At 37.3% G+C, this 21,768-nt stretch overlaps 1 long non-coding RNA gene across 4 annotated transcripts in view; it reads left to right on the top strand.

Moving 5' to 3' along the window:
* The window catches only part of LOC119242739 (uncharacterized), a 128,811-nt gene that overhangs the window by 90,546 nt on the left and 16,497 nt on the right, over positions 1 to 21,768 (top strand). For all 4 annotated transcript variants that reach the window (XR_005124551.2, XR_008551480.1, XR_008551481.1 and 1 more), the window contains exons 4-6: positions 8,156 to 8,356; positions 9,397 to 9,483; positions 16,694 to 16,815. This is a non-coding gene — a long non-coding RNA (uncharacterized LOC119242739). The remainder of the gene's footprint in view (positions 1 to 8,155; positions 8,357 to 9,396; positions 9,484 to 16,693; positions 16,816 to 21,768) is intronic.

Below are 21,768 nucleotides of genomic sequence, written 5' to 3'. Positions count from 1 at the left end.
AAAGATAAACACCTGTGATTACATCAAACTGAAAAGCTTCTGCACAGCAAAAGAGACATTAACCAAAACGAAGAGACACTCCACTGATTGGGAAAAAAAAAATCTTTGCACTCCAAACAACTGATAAGGGACTGCTCACAAAGATATTCAAAGAACTAACACTACTCAACAAAAACAAAGTAAACAATCCAGTCAAGAAATGGGCAGAACTTAAAAGACACTTCTCCAAAGTAAAAATGCAAATGGCCAACAGGCACATGAAAAAATGTTCAACATCCCTTATCATCAGGGAAATGCAAATTAAAACCACAATGAGATACCACCTTACACCAGTAAGAATGGCACATATCAAAAAAAAAAACAAAAAACTAGCAACAACAAATGTTGGTGAGGATGTGATGAAAAAGGAACTCTCCTACATTACTGGTGGGAGTGCAAATTGGTCCATCCACTATGGAAGGCTGTATGGAGGTTCCTCAGTCTACTAAAAATGTAACTTATGACCCAACAATTCCACTCCAAGGGATCTACCCAAAGAACACAAAAACATTGATTCAAAAGAATACCTGTCCCCCATGTTTATTGCAGCACTATTTATAATAGGTAAAACCTGAAAACAATCCAAGTGCCAAAAAAAGATGACTAAATCAAGAAGATGTGGTGTATATGCACAGTGAAATACTATTCAGCATCAAAAAAAGATAAACTCATGCCATTTGCAGCAAAATGGATGGAGCTAGAAGGAATTATGCTCAGTGAAATAAGTCAGAAGGAAAAAGAAAAATATTGGATGGTTTCATTTATAGGAGGAATGTAGGGGAACCAAATAAGACATCTGGGGGGGGGGAATAATAACATACAAAACACAACAAAACAAAACATAAACAGACAATTATAAACCAGAGACATCCTGCGGGGGAGGAGGAGGGAGAGGATCCGAAGAAGGGAGGGAGGAGCACAGGGGAGTGTGGAGATGGTGCACCTATGAATTGGTGGAGGAAATTCTATGGGGACTACACCTGGGGCGAGGAGTGGGAGGGAAGCAAATGTTTAAAAATGAACAATGGGGCCTTCCCTGGTGGCTCAGGCGGTTGAGCACAGCGCTATGAAGCTGTCTGCAGCCTGCAGCGCCAGGTTCGATCCTGGCCGGCCTCCAGCGGGGGTCCCACATGGCGTGACAGATCTCTCCTGCCTCACCCGCTGCTCCCCTCAGCAGCATATTTCTTCAGTCTGCTGATTCTGCTCCCCGCTCTGTCTCTGGTGAATCCTCTCACCCTCCTGCGCATCTGGCCTGTACCCCGGTTCTTGTATAAAATAAATAAATCTTTAAAAAAAATGAACAACAAAAAAAAATGAACAATGATGTAAAATATATATAAATAATTTTTTTAAAGATTTATTTTATTTATACAAGAACCAGGGTACAGGCCAGATGCGCAGGAGGGTAAGAGGATTCACCAGAGACAGAGTGGGGAACAGAACAGGCAGAATGACGAAATACACTGCTGAGGGGAGCAGCAGGCGAGACAGGAGAGGTCTGCTCGCCATGTGAGTTGCTTCGAGGCCAGTGGGGATCAAACCGGTGCTGCAGAGGCGGCGGACAGGTTCACAGCACTGCACTCAACCACCTGCGCCACTAAGGAGGCCCTAAATAACTTTTTTTTTTAAAAAAAGACATGTTAAGAGGAATTACCAAAGTGCAGACTTTGGGTGCACTGGGGATCCATAGGATAAACTTAGTCATGTACATGGTACATAAAAGGTTCAGTTCAGACCTGTTTTGGAGAAAGTGAGCCACCTAGAAGAAACCATATTATTTAAGAGCCTCAAAAGTAGTACCCTACATATTAAAATATAAATACCTGTCTGATTCTGACCTCTGACAGCTAAGGGCATACAAAAAATAATCTTAGCAGAGAAGTCTGTCATTTACAAATGAGTGTGATAAAACTGAATATCGATTAATGCCGGGTACATTATTATAAAACTAAACAAGACAGAAAGCAATTGATACTGTTAATGGAAGAAGCAGAGTTTTAATTATATTGTTTTTTTAAGATTTATTTATTTATGCATACAAGAACTGGGGTATAGGCCAGAGGTGCAGGGGGGTGAGAGAATTCACCGAGACAGAGTGGGGAACAGAACAGGCAGATTGATTGAAATACACAGCTGAGGGGAGCAGCAGGCAAGACAGGAGAGGTCTGTTGTGCCACGTGGGTTATCTCCTTGGCTGGAGATCGAACTCATGCTGCAGTGGCTGCAGATAGCTTCATAGTGCTGTGCCTTAACCCCAGGCCCCACCAGGGAGGCCCACTTTAATTATATTGTTTAAAGGTTCGATGGTACAATTTTGAGGAGAGATCTCATGTACTATGTTGTGCTTATACTTACCAGTACTGTATTGTACACTTCATTCTGTTAAGAAGGTAGATCTCATGTTAAGTGTTCTTAGCACAATTTTTTTTATTATAAATTTTATTTTTATATTCCCCATGCAATTGCGACCCCCTTATTTTGACCCCAATTCCTCCCCCCCCCCACCCTCCACCCCCCATAGAGTGTCTCTGGTTCATAGTTGTTTGTTGATTTTGATTTTTACTTTCTTATATTCTTTTCCCTGGTCCCTTATTTAAGTTTTCTAGATTCCTGCTATGAGTGAGACCATCCAGTATTTTTCTTTTTCTCTCTGGCTTATTTCGCTGAGCATGATCCCTTCCAGCTCCATCCATGTTGCTGCAAATTGCATGTGTTTATCTTTTTTGAATGCTGAGTAATATTCCATGGTGTATATGGACCACATCTTCTTGATTCAGTCATCTATTTTTGGGCATTTGGGTTGCTTCCAAAGCTTAGCTATTGTAAACAAAGCTTAGCTATTGCTGCTATAAACATAGGGGTGCAGGTGCTCTTTGGAATTGATGTTTCTGTGTCCTTTGGGTAAATACCTAGGAGTGGAATTGCTGGATCCTATGGAAGCTCTATGTTTAGTAGGTCAAGAAATCTCCACACAGCTCTCCATAGTGGTTGGACCAGTTTGCACTCCCACCAACAGTGCAGGAAAGTTCCTTTTTCTCCACAACCTTGCCAACATTTGTTGTTGCTAGTTTTTTTAATATGTGCCATTCTCAGTGGTGTAAGATGGTATCTCATGGTAGTTTTGATTTGCATTTCCCTGATTACAAGTGATGTTGAACAGTTTTTCATATGTCTGTTGGCCATTTGCATTTCCTCTTTGGAGAAGTTTCTTTTTAGCTCTTCTGCCCATTTTTGAGAAGTGATATAACAATACTGGAAGGAAGATAGAGAGTAAGTAGGAATGTGTGATTGAGGAAAATATTATCTCCTGGAATAGGAAGAAAATAGTGTAAAACACGTAAAAGCAACATATTATTTGCAAACATTAGTGTAACCACACTGAAAGAACTAAAACAGAGATCATTGAAGTGGTTGCCTATATGAATAGGCATTGTTTGGGAAGCTCTGGCAGAGTGAATGAGGCTTTTCATTGTAAATCCGTCTATACAGTTCAATTTTCAAAATTGTGTTCACTCATCATTTGATAAAAATGAACAAAAAGAAAAGAAAAACAGAGTCCTTTAGAGTAAATTTCCTAATGAAGTAGGGAATATTTTTTTTTAAAGATTTATTTATTTTTATTTATTTATTTATACAAGCACTGGGCGCAGTCAGAAGCGCGGGAGGGTGAGAGAATTCACCAGAGCCAGAGCGGGGAGCAGAGCAGGCAGAAGGACCGAAGTACACCGCTGAGGGGAGCAGAGGGCGGCAGGAGAGGTCTGCGCGCCATGTGGGACCCTCCTCCGGTGGTCGGGGAGCAGCCGGGGATTGAACCAGAGCTGCAGAGGCTGCGGGTAGCTTCGCAACCCAGCGCTCAACCGCTGCGCCACCGGGGAGGCCCAAGTAGGGAATATTTTTTATGTTTATTGGATTACAACAACTATTTTTAAAAAGTCTTTAAATTAAGAGCACAGCAAGAACTGGTTTTCCATTGAAACTATTTGAGATATGCTTACCAACTATTCAATTTAATTGGTACACTGCAGAAAAATCACACCAAGCAGATATACATTATTACTTAAAAGGAGTCACTCTTATTTTACAAACTGAAATAACAATTCAAATTTAGAACTCTGTAGTCTTACTTTATAAATATTTCTTCATATGTAAAAGCAGTAGCTTTTTTAAGTGTGCTGTTGTTGATTTCTATGCTTCTGGCATTAAACATATAGTCCTCCTTATAATACTGGTGTCAGTAATGCAGCGCTGTACATGCTATCAGGTGAAGCTTATGATAAATTGTAGGTAAGAGACATTATTTTGGCCATTTATATAGTTAAATCTATATTTAAATGAAATCTTTTTGATTTTGAATTTAATCAACTCAGAATTTGTCAAAGTTTACTTTGTCCTTTTCATTTCTGGACCATTATATCCTGACTAGATCTTGAGACACCTCACCTCTTGCAAATAGTCACCAGCCTTTTTACCTCTTCTAAAAGGATTTCAGTGTTTGCATTAAGTCAACACAGTGGTTATTTATACACAATTCCTAATTTATCTACTCTCTAGTTGTTCTTCATTTGCTCTGCACAGTATATGGATAAGATGTAGTCCACTTACATGATGCCTGAATTTGATACAAGCAAGACAGAAGTATCCTAGTAAGAATGGTCCCAACTGTTTTTCTCATGTGCATTGTTTATTCTCTTCCTTTTCACCTAGCTCCTCCATTTACTTTTGTATCCTATTTTTAATAGTTATGTATCCTTTATCTAAGATTTTTGTTTCCATTCTCTGATTCTCTAATCCAATTTGCTTCTTTTATGTTTCCAAGTAGAGGAATAATATTATGAAATCTTGAAGAGTAATTATCATAAGATTATCGTTTCTTTTGCTTTATGTTTTCTAAAATATATAGCCTCTTCTTTTCTCTTCTTCTGTTCAATTTGAAATGTGAGTGAATCTTCTGTGAAAATTTAGCTTCCATTGTTTCAGTATTGTTTTGCAAAACATTTATAAATGATCATAGATGTAAATGTGGTTCTATTGATATTTATAATGTATATATAATTTAGGTAACCTCATGGAAATTTGAAAGCATTAAAAAAAATGAGAACTGCTGATTATAGATTAATTGTAGATAAAGAGGGAAATTTTCTACTGAAATAACATTTATTTCAGAAGTTTGAGACATTTTTTTTTTTTTTAAAGATTTATTTATTTATTTATACAAGCACTGGGTACAGTCAGAAGCGCGGGAGGGTGAGAGAATTCACCACAGCCAGAGCGGGGAGCAGAGCAGGCAGAAGGACCGAGGTACACTGCTGAGGGGAGCAGCGGGCGGCAGGAGAGGTCTGCGCGCCATGTGGGACCCTCCTCTGGTGGCCGGGGAGCAGCCGGGAATCGAACTGGCGCTGCAGAGGCTGCGGGCAGCTTCGCAACCCAGCGCTCAACCGCTGCGCCACCGGGAGGCCCAAGTTTGAGACATTTTTAACCTAATACAGTAACTGTGGAAAATGTGAAGGATGATTTAGGATGTAATTTTAGCAAGTTGCTTTTATTAATTCCACACATAAGCTACTTATTTTCTGGAAAAGTTACAATTATCCATTAAATATAATGCTCAGTTAAGAATATCTTTACTTAAGTTTTTTTTGTCAGTTGTTTATATTAATCTGCAGCACCGTTACACAATAATAAAGATTACAGAATCACTTGAGAAGAATAATAATCTTTTCTAATATATGTTGGTTTAAATTGCTTTAATTAAGTTCAAATTAGACACCAAGATACAGAATACAAAAGGTTCCATAGCAGGTCGGTCTGAAGGTGAAATGCAGTCAATATCAATTATTATCAATATATAAGTTAGCATTCAAATATCCCTATCTTTTCTTTCCCCAAAAGTCATTGTTCATTTGATGGTCCTGCTACAATAGATGAAATAAGTGCACAAAAAATCCATTAGATAAGAAACCAACCTCTTGACTCATCTGATTCACAGAGAATGTTAACAGAAAGCAATACTATTAATCGTGGCCTCAAATGCCTCAGGACCCACCATAGGCTGCCAAAGGTCATCCTAAAGAACATACATCACAATGCCATCTGATATCTCTTTATAGCCTGTTAAATAGAAGTGGTTACCTATTTTGGTTGAGCCACAAATTCAATTCCCTGCAGTAATTTGAGATAAATTTCTTTAGTGCTCCCTTGTATTTTCCCCAGTCAATTTGTCATTTAGGACCAAATGAAGGGGAATAGTTTGTGTTGCCGAAATGACTCGGCAACTTTAAAAAGAGGGAATGTATGTGATTATTTCTCAACCAATTGTGATGCTGTCTGGACTACAAAAGATAATGTCATGGTACTTGGAACCATGAATTCAGCTGCACTGGCCAGTGCCAGCACCACTCAATGGCTCCATCATCCAAACTTCACAAGAAACTGAAACACCTTTCACCTCAAAGGTATTTGAAATTCAATAGAGACACTTTCTGAAGGCATAGCTTCCATTGCATTGTTTCATGAAAGATGTCATTTTTAAGGAAAAGGCCAAAGTAAGTCTGTCTGTGGCACTGTGATCTTCTGCACAGCAATTGAAGAACTTATAGTCTGGAGAGGGCAAATAAGAGAAACCCTGGGAAGAGTCAATGTGTGTTTTTTGCAACTCTTGAAACAAAATGCAGTACCTTTCATTAGATGATAAAGTGAGAAAATTACTGCAACCCCCTTTTCCTTTTTTCATTGGGGTTCAAATATTTATAGTTTTAGGTTAGATGTATGGTATAAATGAACTTAAAATTCTCTTATCTATGGAGTCAGACACCCAGGACTGTGCTCTGATGAGGAATGCTTAATGTGTTACATGTCTACCTTTAAATGATCTGAAAACATTCCAGACTACGAGATATCCTCAGTGGCTACTTCGGCTTCAATCAGTGGCTACCCCAGCAACCAATAATTTTATGAAAATCTGGAAACAGTGACTATTTAAACTGATCACCTGGACACATTTTCAGTACAGACGTTGTATTGACCAGGTTGGATGTTTCTTCTTCATCCACACTGATCAGTGTAGACACCCAGACAGGCTTCATTCTCTAGTTTGTAGTCGAGTCTGCATAGACCCTACATCCCACTGACCGTCTCTTCTCTATCTGACTGCGCTAAGGGTACAGAAATTGAGGATCAGATTGTTTAAAATTCCCAGTAGACCACCTGCTCTCTCTTCATAGTTATAAAAAAGTGTGGTCCTCATTTAATTGCTCTAGGCTCTCAAAGCAAAAGTGTCTAAGAATCATGTAAAAATGATAGTTGTTTTTCCTTCTTTTAAAGGCTGCTGATTACAGGACTCTGGCAAGTGGTGATTGTCTTGAGACAATTCAGAGTATTTATTTGCGTGATCTTTTTTTTTTTAAAGACTTATTTATTTATACAAGAACGGGGGTACAGGCCAGAGGCGCGGGAGGGTGAGAGAATTCACCTGAGACAGAGAGGGGACCAGAACAGGCAGATGGACCAAAATACACTGCTGAGGGCAGCGGGCGAGACAGGAGAGATCCGCCCCACCATGTGGGTAGCTCCCTGACCAACTGGGATCAATCTGTGCTCAACCCACTGCACCACCAGGGAGACACTTTGCTTGATCTTTAAAAATCAATCTTGGAAGTTCTATAACATGGAGCATCCCAAAGATGTCTCCTATTTTAAACCTAAAAAAGCTTAAAATGGGAGCCTACAGTGTAAGACTTTTATATTTTAATGAATCTTCTTCTACAATTTGTATTTAGTCATGGAAAAATATATAAAACTGTCAACATTTTAATCCTTAGATTCGAGTGTGATAGAGGAATTGCTGCCAATTGTATGGATTATGAAATATATTAAGCACTTGTTTAATAGGTATAACAATCTCTAGTATGGCATAGCATATATTTAGTACTGGACTAAATATATGTAAGACAGGTGGTTTAGGTAAACCAGTGTAACAGTTCCTTCACAATTGTAGCATCTTTTCATTTCCTTATTATAGAAGCAATTATGGAATACCTGGCATATCTTTGTAGTCTCACTATAAAACATTGACTAACTTGCATATAATCTTACACTTAATATGTTTGATCTATTTCAGATGTGACAGTTATGGTTTTATGCTCCCATAAAATGGAAGGCCATTTTAAAAAGAAGAATTATTTGCTCTGAGAAAGAACAGACAAAAAGAATTTGTAGGACCTTCTTTTTCCTTTTTCTGAGTGGGACTGACACAGAAGCTGCCTGAGCAAGTGCTGTTCATATTACGTGCCACCATTAATTTGCTCGCTCTCAAACTCAGGTGTGGACATGCATTTATTCTTTGAACACAGAGATAAAACTACTTGTTTCCGTTACTGTTTTCCTAGACAAAAGCATAAATACTCAGTCAGAATTGACCTTCACAAAAACAAATGTCTATGAACAGATGTCTCATATAGATGTTCTGAATTTAAAAATTAGGTGGTTTATGATAACAGGAAAATATTAGTCTCTGGCTAAAAATCAGAGCATCATTTATCAACTCTATATTCTTATATTTCTTTCATCCTAAGAACAAATAATTTAGTATCATATTCCTTTGTTTCTTACATCATTGTTAATTTTTGTACAGTATTTGATTTTTCCCTTTAGGTGTAGTCCCCATAGTTCTCCCACCACCATAATATATTCTTATTTCAACTGCTACTCTGCAATAGGATTTCAAGTCTATCTAGTTTAATTTCCATAAATGGTGAGATCTCTCTCACAAGGAATGAAACAATTAAGCAGATCAAAAAACCATTTTCTACAAGTTTTGAGACAAAACCATAAAAGAAATTCTGTTGCTGTAGTAAGGGTAACAGACACCTTCTAGCTGAAAACTCTGATATATTAATGGGAGAATTATGATTTGGAATACATTGAGTTAAGTCAGCTGTAGATTTGACTTGTGCTTGCTATGTCACAGCAAATTATTTTCAAACAGTGTAAATTACTAAGAACAACTAAAAGTTTAAAAGGATTTAATATCATGCAGTGTCAGGGAAAAAAAGAACATGCTTAATGGCACATTAATTAATGCTAAATTCAAATTGAATTCTATGAGCATCTACAAATGCACTGGGGAGTTGGTTTTAATCTTTGCAACCACAGTGAATAAAATAAATTAATGATAGGGCACAGAAAATGCTGTCAAATGTGTTATTCCATCTTATAGAAAAGCAACTGCTTATGAAAAAATTTCTCTGCAGGCAAAGTGAAACTCAATTGACAGCAAAAAAGGGAGAAAGGAAAGCAGAGTTATGAGCTTTATGGAAGCTTTACCCAGAACTCTAAATTAGAAAATCTTTCCTTCTACAGTTTGACCCCAAGGAAGCTACTGCATCCCTTTTTTTATGTCTGAAGTTCTCTAATGGAAGATGCTGGAAAAAGATGGAAATTTAGACAGTAAGTCCTTTCTTTAGGGAAGAATACATGCGGACACACAGGATAAACAGAAAACCTCAATAAAGATAAGCCTCTGACTGCACACATAGCTTTATTTGAGTCCATTGTGTGAAAATCTGGCCATCAGGGCCCACTTGTAGGCCAGACACCAAATTCATCTCATTAACTCCAGAAATTCTAACTTCTTTCATCTCATCCCATCGATTCTTAAAATTTGGTAAAAACTAGCAAGTTCTCTCTCCTGTATGTGTTCAGATTCCTGGATTGTAACTAGTTATTCTGCTCTCTTTTCTCCCCTTTCATTGTGCTTTCTCTCAAAAATCTTCCCCCTCCCTAGAACTGACTCAAATACCTCCCCACATATTCCTTATTGTTATGTAACCTGTGCCTCTGGCCAGGTGTCTCTATCCCACTGAGTGTAATTATATCTGATAGGAGCTTCCTGTCCTCCTCTGGTTTCTCTAACTTTTTGAACAAAGTCTTCAGGTTTCATGTGGAGTTACCTCTAATTACATAAGAGTATATCTGGGAATGAGAAGCAACTAATATCAAAATAAATGTTTGTGGGAAAGTGCAAATTCACTTGGAAATGTTAGGCAAATGTCAGTTTATCATTCTAAGCTAAAATACAAACATATCTCATCTTGATTTCACCTCAACCAGTTTCTAAAACCTAGTGAAATTATTGGCATGTTAATGAGTCTTCTAGCAGTTTATTTCCCACCTACCATGAAATAATCTAGGTCATTAAATCTTTCAGTAAATGTTTGTGAGTTGTTTAAACAGGTTAAAATATGGTGAATTACTAGACTTTTCTTGTACTAATTGCATGGAGATACAGGTATAATGGTCCATTTTGATATTCCCTGAATGGTTCCATTGTGAATTAGGATAATAATGGGTCTTTGATCTTTATAATGAAAAAGAATTTACATTCAACCATTGTCTTTCACAGTTTGGATTTATGAATTCATATATCTAGCATTTTGTAAAAATAAAAAATGAAGATGAGAAAAGGGCTGAACAGAGAGGAAAATGTATATTCAATCATAGAGAAATATTTACCCCTAGTAAGTTATGTTTTCTTTTCTGTAAAAAATGTATATAGTTTGGGGCACTTTCTCAACTTTAACTCACCACATAAAATTGGAGAATAGAATGGAAACTGATTATTCCTGGAATGTATAGCAGAATATTACTTACTAAAGCTTTCCTAGGAAAACTCATTTATGTAAGCCTAAACCCAGGATCAGATATTTCTAGTGGCTATGAACACATTCAGTATTTTCCATGTAAGACATTTTAAAAGTTGTTCATACATAATATGTCCCATCCTTAACACATAAACCTGCAGGGTATTCATGACAATTCATGCAAAATCAGGATTATGCAAAAAAATAAAAGTGCACCCTTGCATACTGAAAATAGAAAACATAGTCTCAACCTGAGTTCTTGCTTACTTATTAAGATATTCAGCCTTCAGAGATGAATAACTTTCCTTTAAGAAACTCAATATGCTTATTAAGCATCTGCACCTCATTTCCCTGAAGGAAAGTCTATCTTTCTAGTCTACTTCTCCGTCTTCACTTCAAGTTCTTCACTGCCCTTAATTACTTTTCCTCATTTTCCTGTGAATGTGCTGATTTTTTTCTGCTTTTGCATTTTTCTCAGACCATGTGGAGTGTTTCATCATTAAAGGACCTGCTTATATTTTTCCTCTACCATGTGACTCTGCCCTCCTGTAGCTGCATGTGTTTGCTGTTTTTGATCTTCATCACGTATTTGGCCTTTACCATTAATGCTTAAGTATTGTTAGGGTGTTTTGTTTTCTGGTTTTTGTTTTTCAATATTTCTTCTCTGCATTAGATGGTAAATTTCCTGAAGTGAACAAGGGCCCGGAGTTTTTATTTAATTTATTTTATTGAGATATAATTGACATATAATATTGTGTAACTTAAAGATGTATTTATTATGTATTGATCTGATATGTGTATATATTGTGGTATCATTACCACCACAGTGTTGGTTAATATTGATGATGTCACATGCTTATCAAATCCTGATTGTTTAATCCCTCCCCCCATCTTCTGTTGTAGTGCCTTGAACATTATGTAACCTGAGCAGATGTTAGTTTTTGATTGATGAAAGGGATTGAAAATTTCACACAAAAATTCAGATTCTTTGAGTGCAGCTTGTTCTCTGTTTAGACTGAGAGTTAGGTATTTATTTGGTAAAGCACAGGTACAGTGCTACTCAAAGTGTCCCCTGCAGATCCCTGCTGGAACACAAATTGTTGACTAGTGGTCTCTGCCCAGATAAGCATTGCATGAAAATGTAAATAAACTATGTCACTAAGCAAATCGCAATGCTTGGCGAACATTTTGGATAGAAATTTTGTTACTGTAGTGTGGATAACAAGATACCTTCTGGTTAACAATTCTGATATGTTAATGGGAAAATTAATTGTGATTCATTTTATTTACTTTCCAGCACAAGCTTTTTATATCCCCTTTTAAACCTGTAACAAATGGTTTAGATCTGCTACTTGAGCAGCATTGGTCCTCCCTGATGAGTTAATTAGAGCGCAAACACATCATATATATTATGTATAATGACACATATAAGCTTTACTTTCTTGAATGTGTAATTTTGGTCAGCCTCAGTTTCTTCATCTATAAAATGAGGATAACCATATTTTCTTCATATAATCACCATAGGGATTAAAGCTTTTTAAATGCATGAAAAGCTTTTAACCCAGGACCCAGTATATATTAGTATTAAATGAATGGTACCTGTGATCACTATTTTGGCTGTATCTTATGTACCATATGCCATTCTAACAAAATGCATTAGTTAATTATAAAATTTTAGCACATATATATTTACACTTAATTATAAATAAAGATTATTTAGCCTACTGGGGGAAAAAATTGAGAAATCTATGAATAGTTACTAATGGCAAGATAACAGGCTTTGAAAGATATGAACAGGTTCTATCAAGACTTAAAGGTGCCTTTTAAAAAAAAAGAAAAATTCTGCCAAATGTGACAATAGATGAACCTTGAGGACACTGTGCTTAGTGAAGTCAGTCAGTCACAGATGGACAAGTACTTCATGAGTCCACTTATATGAGGTGTCTAAAATGGCCACACTCATAGAAGCAGAGAGAAGAATGGAGGTTGCTAAGGGATGGGGAGGTGAAGTAAGGACATTACTTTCCATTGCACATCAATTTTCAGTTGTGCGAGATGATTAAGTTCTAGAGATCTGCTGTACAACCCTGTCTATAGTTACAAACGTGATAGCATGCATACACTTAAGTTTTTCTTAGGAGATTAGATTCCATTTTGTGTTCTTATCACAGTATTTTTAAAGGTGCATACAACTTTATAGGAACTTTTATGCGTACCTTAGACTTAATACAAGTAAAACATATTATGCATTATAGAAATTATAACATTAATTTCAAAACAATTAACTAAAGTAACATATGCTCAATGTATGTGTATGTCTGAAATTGCTGGGTGATCATCCTATCTCTTGTTTTTTTTTTTTTTTTTTTGGTGTGTAGAGATCAAAAACATTACTTACAAAGCAGACATTGCATAAAGCTGATCATTGTGACCAGAACTAGTTATTATGTAAGATGTAGAGATTCATCCTTTAATTATTTATAGAATGTTTATAATGTTCTAGGACCTGAGAATCCAATAGTGAATATAAGAGTTGTAAACCCTTACCCTCATGAAACCACACTCTGGTCACTTTTGTACCTGCAGTGATTTATTTTTTTTAAAGATTTATTTATTTATGCATACAAGAACTGGGGTACAGGCCAGAGGTGTGGGGGTGAGAGGATTCACCAGAGACAGAGTGGGTGACAGAACAGGCAGATTGACTGAAATACACTGCTGAGGGGAGCACTGGACAAGTCAGGAGAGGTCTGCTGCACCATGTGGGTTGCTCTCTGGCCAAGAATCAAACTTGTGCTGCAGTGACTGCGGATAGCTTCATAGGTTGCGTCTTAACCTCTTGCGCCACCAGGGAGGCCCTGCAGTGATTTATTGGGACACATTGGTCATTGTAGCATAATGTATTAATTAATTATAAAATTGTGCTTGAAATCATTATTGTCCAGTATGTTTAGTTCTGGGTGAGTTGAAATTTGGGCCATACCTTTGAGTTTCCTCCTGATATGCTTTAGGCCTGGGTGAAGGGTTCTTTTCCTCAGCTGGAGAAGCTGAATTACAGAAAGCCATTGCTGGGGTGGGTAAAAGGCTTCAGGCTCTGCAGGGGCTCATGTCCCTGCCCTCCCTGGCTCAACTGCTCAACCCAAATGGAGATAGCCTCTTCCTCCCTCATATCAAATGTCTTTTTTTTCCCCCAAATGAAGTTTAAAGAGAGTATATATCCTATGGCCATTTCTTGACTTTATTGTCCCTCTTAAATGTATACAAATATACATGAAGGTGTAACTTAGTGACATTAAATTTCATAGAGCAGTAATTAGCTATTTATGATTATGATTATGAGCATTCTAAAGATTCTGCTTTGCCCCACAGAGCAGTGAGTTGGTGGTGTGTAAACCTATAGATAAGATCAGACAAGTTATTATAATAAATAATTGCTTTTTTGCTAAAAACAGCATTTATTTTCTAAGTCAATGGAATATCTTGGATTTTTTAATCTATTCACATGAAATCATTAGGAGATAATATCTGGGGATATAACTTTTTATCCCGCTTTACCATTTAGAAAATTGATGTACATGTATATACATTTGATATTTCTCCCTTTATGCATATTACATTATAGTGTGGAGTTATCAAGTAGTTTACTTTATAAGTCAACTATGAATCAAATGCTAGGATGCAAGAATCTTTTAATGTGCCTGTGTAGTTTCTATTTTTAATATTTTAAAGTACATTATTTTTAAAGATAAATAAGTCAATTTTCTGTGTTTTTCCTTTTTAATGTGAAGATTTTTGACTTGGGTAAATATAATCTTTGCTAGTTTTCTTTCTTTTTTTTTTTTTTTAAGATTCATTCATTTATTTATTTATACAAGCACTGGGCACAGTCAGAAGCGCGGGAGGGTGAGAGAATTCACCAGAGCCAGAGCAGGGAGCAGAGCAGGCAGAATTACTGCTGAGGGGAGCAGCAGGCGGCAGGAGAGGTCTGTGCGCCATGTGGGACCCTCCTCCTGTGGCCGGGGAGCAGGGCTGTGGGCAGCTTCCTGTGGGCAGCTTCGCATCCCGGCGCTCAACCGCTGCATCACCGGGGAGGCCCTCTTTTATATTCTTATTGGAGCATATGCCATACATTCAAAGTTAGAGTGTCCTCAAAGATTACACATATGTATCTGTGGCTTACATCCAAAATTATGGCAAAGTTAGTATTAGTGGATATCTTTGGTGACAGCTCAAGGAAACAAAATAAGTAGAATATTGCCAGATAGGGCATTACAGTAATAATGAATTTTCGCGTAATGATATTTGCTTTCAGAATTATGTGATACCAGATTAAACGTCATAAGTAAGACAGCAGGATGATAATAAAGAATGAAGTATCTGCTTTTTCTTTTTTTTAAAAAAAAAATTATTTATTTATTTATTTATTTATTTATTTATTTATACAAGCACTGGGTACAGTCAGAAGCCCGGGAAGGTGAGAGAATTCACCAGAGCCAGAGCGGGGAGGAGAACAGGCAAAAGGAACGAAGTACACTGCTGAGGGGAGCAGCGGGCGCGGCAGGAGAGGTCTGCACGCCATGTGGGACCCTCACCAGTGGCCGGGGATCGAACTGGCACTGCAGAGGCTGCGGGCAGCTTTGCAGCCCAGCGCTCAACCACTGCGCCACCAGGGGAGGCCCAGTATCTGCTTTTTCATTAGTAATTAAATAAAATAAAATTTAATGAGGTCTCTGGTCGGGAATTGTAAGCCACAGGCACTAAGATAAAGGAAGCAACTGATTGGAATTTTTTTTAAAAGATTTATTTATTCATTTATATAAGCACTGGGTACATTCAGAAGCCTGGGAGGGTGAGAGAATTCACCAGAGCCAGAACAGGGAACAGAACAGGCAGACGGACGAAATACACTGCTGAGGGGAGCAGCAGGCATGGCAGGAGAGGTCTGTCAAGCCATGTGGGACCCTCGACTGCGGTCGGGGATCAAACTGGCGCTGCAGAGGCTGCGGGCAGCTTCCCAGCCCAGCACTCAACCGCTGTGCCACCAGGGGAGGCTCTGATTGGAATTTTTAAGTGTCTATTTATTGGTACTTCTCCTACACTGCACATTGTTAACAACAATTGAGGACCTGGACACCTAGAGATACACTCTAATCTCAAATGTCAGGCCCAGATTAGTGCCTGAGGTAACTCATACATTTGAGAAGCTCTGCAAAGGTGTGTGTTCCAACATCACTCTAGAAATGGGTTATTCTTTAGATCATGACATATATAAAGATAGCTACCATCTGATGTGCTTAAGCATAAACAGGGTCAGAGTGAGTCACCACTAGATAATGAGTGACTGAAGGCCATTTGGAAGGAGTAAGATCATGAATCATCTGGAGGTCTCTTAGGAAAAGTGTAGCACATTATATGAGATTCTAATTTTGAGACCTAGAATTTGACCACTGCAGATGTTGGCATCTTTTAAAATTCACAGTGCATCACTGCAGTCTACCATAAATCAAGACTGATTTTAGTCTTCAATTTTCAGTCCTGAGACTCTCACATTCTAGCTAGCATACAGGATTTAAATCCAGTCTCCCCTTGGCTCTAAGTCCTATTTTTCTCACCTATCGAAAGTACAGAGAGAAACTTGGGGACTAAAGTTGGATTACTGCCAGGAGGGTGGCAGCAAATGTGGGAGATCAGTAAAAGACAAAGAAGAAAATAGAAGGTATAGTCAAATTAGGAGTGACATATACATATTTTCTAACAGGATTATTTATAAGGATGTGACAGAGTGTTAATGTGGCAGAGATAATGCTGTACTCTGGGGCTAGTAATGATATTACTTACCTGTCCTTAGGTCTAAAGGAGAGAGGGGAGCACAGTTTCCCAGAACACAGAATGAGAGAGTATTACAGCAAGTTTCTAGGGAGAAATATGGTATTAGGGAAAGCTGCAAGGCAAAGCATTCAGTTTAAGTGCCTAATCTCATCCCAGCTCTCTCTCTCTCTCTCTGACCTTTTGTCTAGGCTCCTTATGGACCAAACGAAATGGGGCCAGAAACAAAGGCGTCTCTTGTAGTTCATGTAAGAACTGGGAAAGAAAACAGAAAAGTGGAGAGTGGATCTGGAGAAGCAAGTGAAGATATTTGGTAAACTCACATATCTTGTTTAATTTGATGAGAATAAGAACTCATTATTCATAATTTGCAGATGAAGCAATGGAATCCTAGAGAGGTAACACACCCAGATCAAGGTCAGATGATTATTAAGTGAAGGACTCACATAGCATCCACCTCTATGCAGAGCCTGTGTTCAAAACCATTAGTGAACTAGCAATGTCTTTTCATTCAGAGATAATTTTTATAAATATTGCTACTTTACCTAACTGTTAAATCATGTATGTAAGGAAATGTTGGTCACAGAAAAGAATAGATAACAAGTCCTTGGCACAACACAGATCTTTAAAAACATTTGTTTTAAATTTTAACCAGATGAGCCAGAAAATGAAAGTCATCATTACAGACTAATTTAGAAATAAGTCCTTGAAAATTTTCATTCTTTTTTTTTTTTTTTTTTGGTAAACATTTCTTATCACATGTACTCCTGCATATGACAAAGCATGCAGATGCAGATGAAGTATCATTTTTCTTTCTATTCAAGTGCCTTAAACTTTCAGGTGTTAAAATTAAATATGCTGGATACCATATAAAACAAAATGGCAACAAAGGTGAAATGATCAACCTAAAGGTAAACATGTAGCTTAATTCATACAGAAGTCCTTCCTGCAGATAAACCATAGAGCCGATGCATACAGCAGGGAAGGGGTAAGGAAAGATTTCAAAAGAGGGGAGGGAGGAGCATAAGGAACTATGGCAATGGCTCACAAGTACTGTGGTGGTGGGAGAATTATGGGGACTATGCCTGCGGAGAGAAATCAAACATTGTACAAAAATTAATAATTATGTAAGAAAATTTAAAAATTAATTAATTAATATAAAAATAAATAAATACATAAAAATCACAAATCCTTCCTTCAGTATGGCTCAAACAAGCCAGGGCACTATGTCTATACTGCATTATGAATCAGCATATGTCTATCTAATTTTTTAATTCTTCAATGTCACAATTGTCTTTGTGTTATTAAAAAAAATTAGAGTGAAAACCATGGGCGCCTTTCAGTCATATTCCAAAAATTAATGAGTCTTAAAGAGTGGAAATAACCTAAACTTCAAGATCTAGAGAAAACAAACAACTGTCACACATATTGTTCTTTACAGGCAAAAATTGAGACAATAAGTTCAACACAGGTAAAATCTAACTACCAACAGTATACCTAAGGAAAAGTTAGTACATGATTTTTATTGTTAAACACAATTTTGGAGAATAGGTCCATCTGCAGTTTGCCTTACCAGTGCCCAGCTCTTCCAGTCATCCCAATGAGGATCTGGACATATGAGAAAAGAAGGCATCATGAATGCCCAGTCCAGTAAAACCTTCAGCTGACCAGCCCCACCCACTGTCTGACTTCAACTGTATGAAAGATTACAAGTAAAAACTATCCAAATTGTCAGTTGTCCAGCACAATCAGTGGGCAGAACCATGAGATAACAATAAATTGTTTTAAACCACCAGATTGGGAGCAGCTTGTTAAACAAAATAGATACATGTAACACTATGCACATACTACCCTATGCACATACTGCTCTTAAAAGAATGTGCTTTGCCTTCAATCCTGTAAAATTATTCTTCACCAAAACCATGAAAGATAGCGTTTGGTGGAACTCTTGAAAAGATTTCTATTTCTCCATCCAACATTCAAAGAATTTGAAAGACAACATATCAGTCATTACATCATTCAGTCAGTACCCTCGAAACCAAATACTTCTAGCAGCTACTGGCAGATTATTAACTGGTCCAAAAGATAACACAAAATGAATTTAAAAAATGAGGCAAAAAGTCAATCTGATATGTATGATGATAAGGCAAGTGAAGATGCTGCCACTAACAAAATCATAAGGAACCTCCAGATTCCCAGCTGAGAATTTTGGCATATAATTGTATCCCATCAACCCTGGTACAAAAATTAACCAGAATCTGCTGAACATATTCACCTTTTCAAAACAGAAGTTGTTTGGGAAAGAGATCCGGTAATAATCATTTCTCCTAGTTGGTAACAGCAAAGCCCCTTTGGCTGATGAATGTTGTATTTCCTCATGAAAATAGAGATCAGTAAGCAGATGGAAAATTTGAATTACCACAGAACTATAGCTGCTCAGCAAATAGGAGTTAGAATATTGCTAACCTCATTTCTAAGGAAACCTCTCCTTAAAACCTTCCAAAATATCTTACTTCTGTTACAGCTTTCTTTGTGGTTTGGTTCTGGGGTTAGGGAGTAGAAGGGTAACTCTTAAATGTTTCCAAGGATGGTGTCACATCGCTATTTAAGGAACTGTGAAACCTTAATGCCACACAGAAAAAGCTGAATAAAATGTATCCAGTTACTTCTTTTAATTGGAGAGTTGTTAGTTATTAGTATTCAACATCACTAATCTCTGTCACCTCCTTAAGGACTTGGTTGTAGGAAAGGCATGCAAAAATAACTAATATGGATTTCTTGACCATGGTAGGGGTTCTCTATATGAAACCATTAATTTGTGGAATTATACGGATGTGTGGGTCTGTTATATTTAGTAGGCTATTATCTGCCTTGTAGGTTAGCATGGGTTTTTGAGTAATAAACTAACATTTCCAAACAATGTAAGATTTAACTAGAGAAAATGAATGCATTTCAACTGACTGGAATGTTACACTAGGATTGTAGTGCTGAACTATTTCACTATATAGTCACCTGTCAGAAGTACAGCATAGAGAAAATTCACAATTTTTTATATCAGCAAATTTAGAACATTTCTGCTTTGTTTTCAACAAAAAGACCTAAGGATTGAAGCACCATCTGATAATAATTTTCTACTGGTTTCAGAATCTTTCACAGAAATAATCGGTTAAAACATTTAGGAACAACATAGACCAGCCAATTAGACTCACTAGATAGACTCCACTTCATGGAAGCTTTTAAAATTTAGTTTCACATTAGGGGAGGCCTTTCTATGCAAAGCACAAAAACCAGAAAAGATTGATAAACTTCACTATGTAAAAACTTGAGAAGTTTTTAATGATGAATCAAAAAGACACTTGTAAAATTATTTTTTTTAATTTATTTATTTATGCATATAAGAGCTGGGGTACAGGCCAGAGGAATGGGGGGGTGTGGGGGAAGGTGGTGAAAGGATTCACCAGAGACAGAGTGGGGAACAGAACAGGCAGAGTGACTGAAATACACTGCTGAGGGGAGCAGCGGGCAAGACAGGAGAGGTCTGCTGTGCCATGTGGGCTGCTTCCTGGCCGCCCGGGGGATCGAACTCATGCTGCAGAGGCTGCAATTGCTTCATAGTGCTGTGCTTAACCCCTGCGCCACCCGGGAGGCCCTGACACTTGTAAAATTAAATGACATATTGGTCTTCAACCAATATGACAGTCAAAGGATAAGTTTTGTCAGTATTTAAGTATCCTTAGTAATGTATAAGAAAAATAACAACAACCCAGTTTTTAACATCGGAAGAGAATAATGAGCAAACCATTCATACATATGCACATGTGCATGCATACACACACAGATGAAAATATATACAATTAAAGACATGTGTGTTAAAATACCATTTTGTAAGATATGTTTTTTGAATCTATCTCACAAAGATTTAAAAGTTTCCTTATATACACTACCGTGAAGGTATGAATAAATAACCATGTATATGTTGTTGGCTAGAGTGTAAACTGCTACAGATGCCTTGAAAGCTTTATTATTATGAAAATTCTAAATGCAGTCAATTCTCATTATGGTGGTTATGGTCTATAAAGTTGCCAAAACATTGGAATTAGCAAATACTGAATCATTTCTCCTAGGAAAAATACAGAATTAAGTTTCCACAAGTCTCTAGTCACATTTTCATCAACTGATCAATGCATAATCTTGTTTTATATGTGCTTCTCATTAAAGATGCTTTATTTGATATATATGGCTGATTCATCAGCACTGAACTCATGGCCAATAGCACTATAAGTCATGCTCAGATGAAGCATAATACACCTATTTTTCTCCTTAAGGCACAGCAAAGCCTTCTTGTGCTTAGCAACAATCGACAGCACTTCAGCACTATGCTTGGGAGACAGTTTAAAGAGCAAAATTACCAACAAAAAACACAAAAATAAGTAAAATGTGGCACAAAATAAACCTCAAAAAGAATGCTTATTTCCCTTATGAGAACTGCAACAAGAAGGCAGAACTGGGAACATGCATGTCAGACAATTCAAAATTTTTGCTGTTCTGGAGATGTCCGAGAATGATGATGAGAACATAAGGATTGAAGAAAATCCAGAAATAAACCCACAGATTTATGGTCAACTAATCTTTGACAAAGGAGCAAAGAATATGCATTGGAGCAAAGAAAGTTTGTTCAATAAATGGTGCTGGGAAAACTGGGTCGCTACTTGCAAAAGAATGAAGCTTGACCACTACCTCACACCATACACAAAAATCAACTCAAAATGGATTAAAGAACTAGACATAAGACCTGAAACCATAAAATATATAGAAGGAAATATAGGCGAAACACTACGTGATTTGCACATCAAAGACATCTTTACAGACACATCACCCAAAGCAGTGATAGTGAAGGCAAAGATAAACAGCTGGGACTACATCAAATTAAAGAGCTTCTGCACAGCAAAAGAGACAATAACAAAAACAAAGAGAAACCCCACCAACTGGGAGAACATTTTTGCACCCAACACTAATGATAAAGGACTGATCACAAAAATCTGCAAAGAGCTGATGAGACTCAACAACAACAAAGAAAATAATCCAGTCAAAAAATGGGCAGAAGAGCTTAAAAGAAACTTCTCTGAAGAGGAAATGCAAATGGCCAACAGGCATATGAAAAAATGTTCAACATCACTTGTCATCAGGGAAATGCAAATCAAAACTACCATGAGATACCATCTTACACCAGTGAGAATGGCACATATTAAAAAAACTAGCAACAACA

This window comes from Talpa occidentalis, unplaced genomic scaffold (genome assembly GCF_014898055.3).
Source record: "Talpa occidentalis isolate TD23 unplaced genomic scaffold, MPIMG_talOcc4v2.1 talOcc4.13, whole genome shotgun sequence".
In the NCBI taxonomy this organism is placed as follows: Eukaryota; Metazoa; Chordata; class Mammalia; order Eulipotyphla; family Talpidae; genus Talpa; species Talpa occidentalis.
The sequence above is the reverse complement of the archived record's forward strand: the minus strand, read 5'-3'. Positions and strand labels throughout refer to the sequence as shown.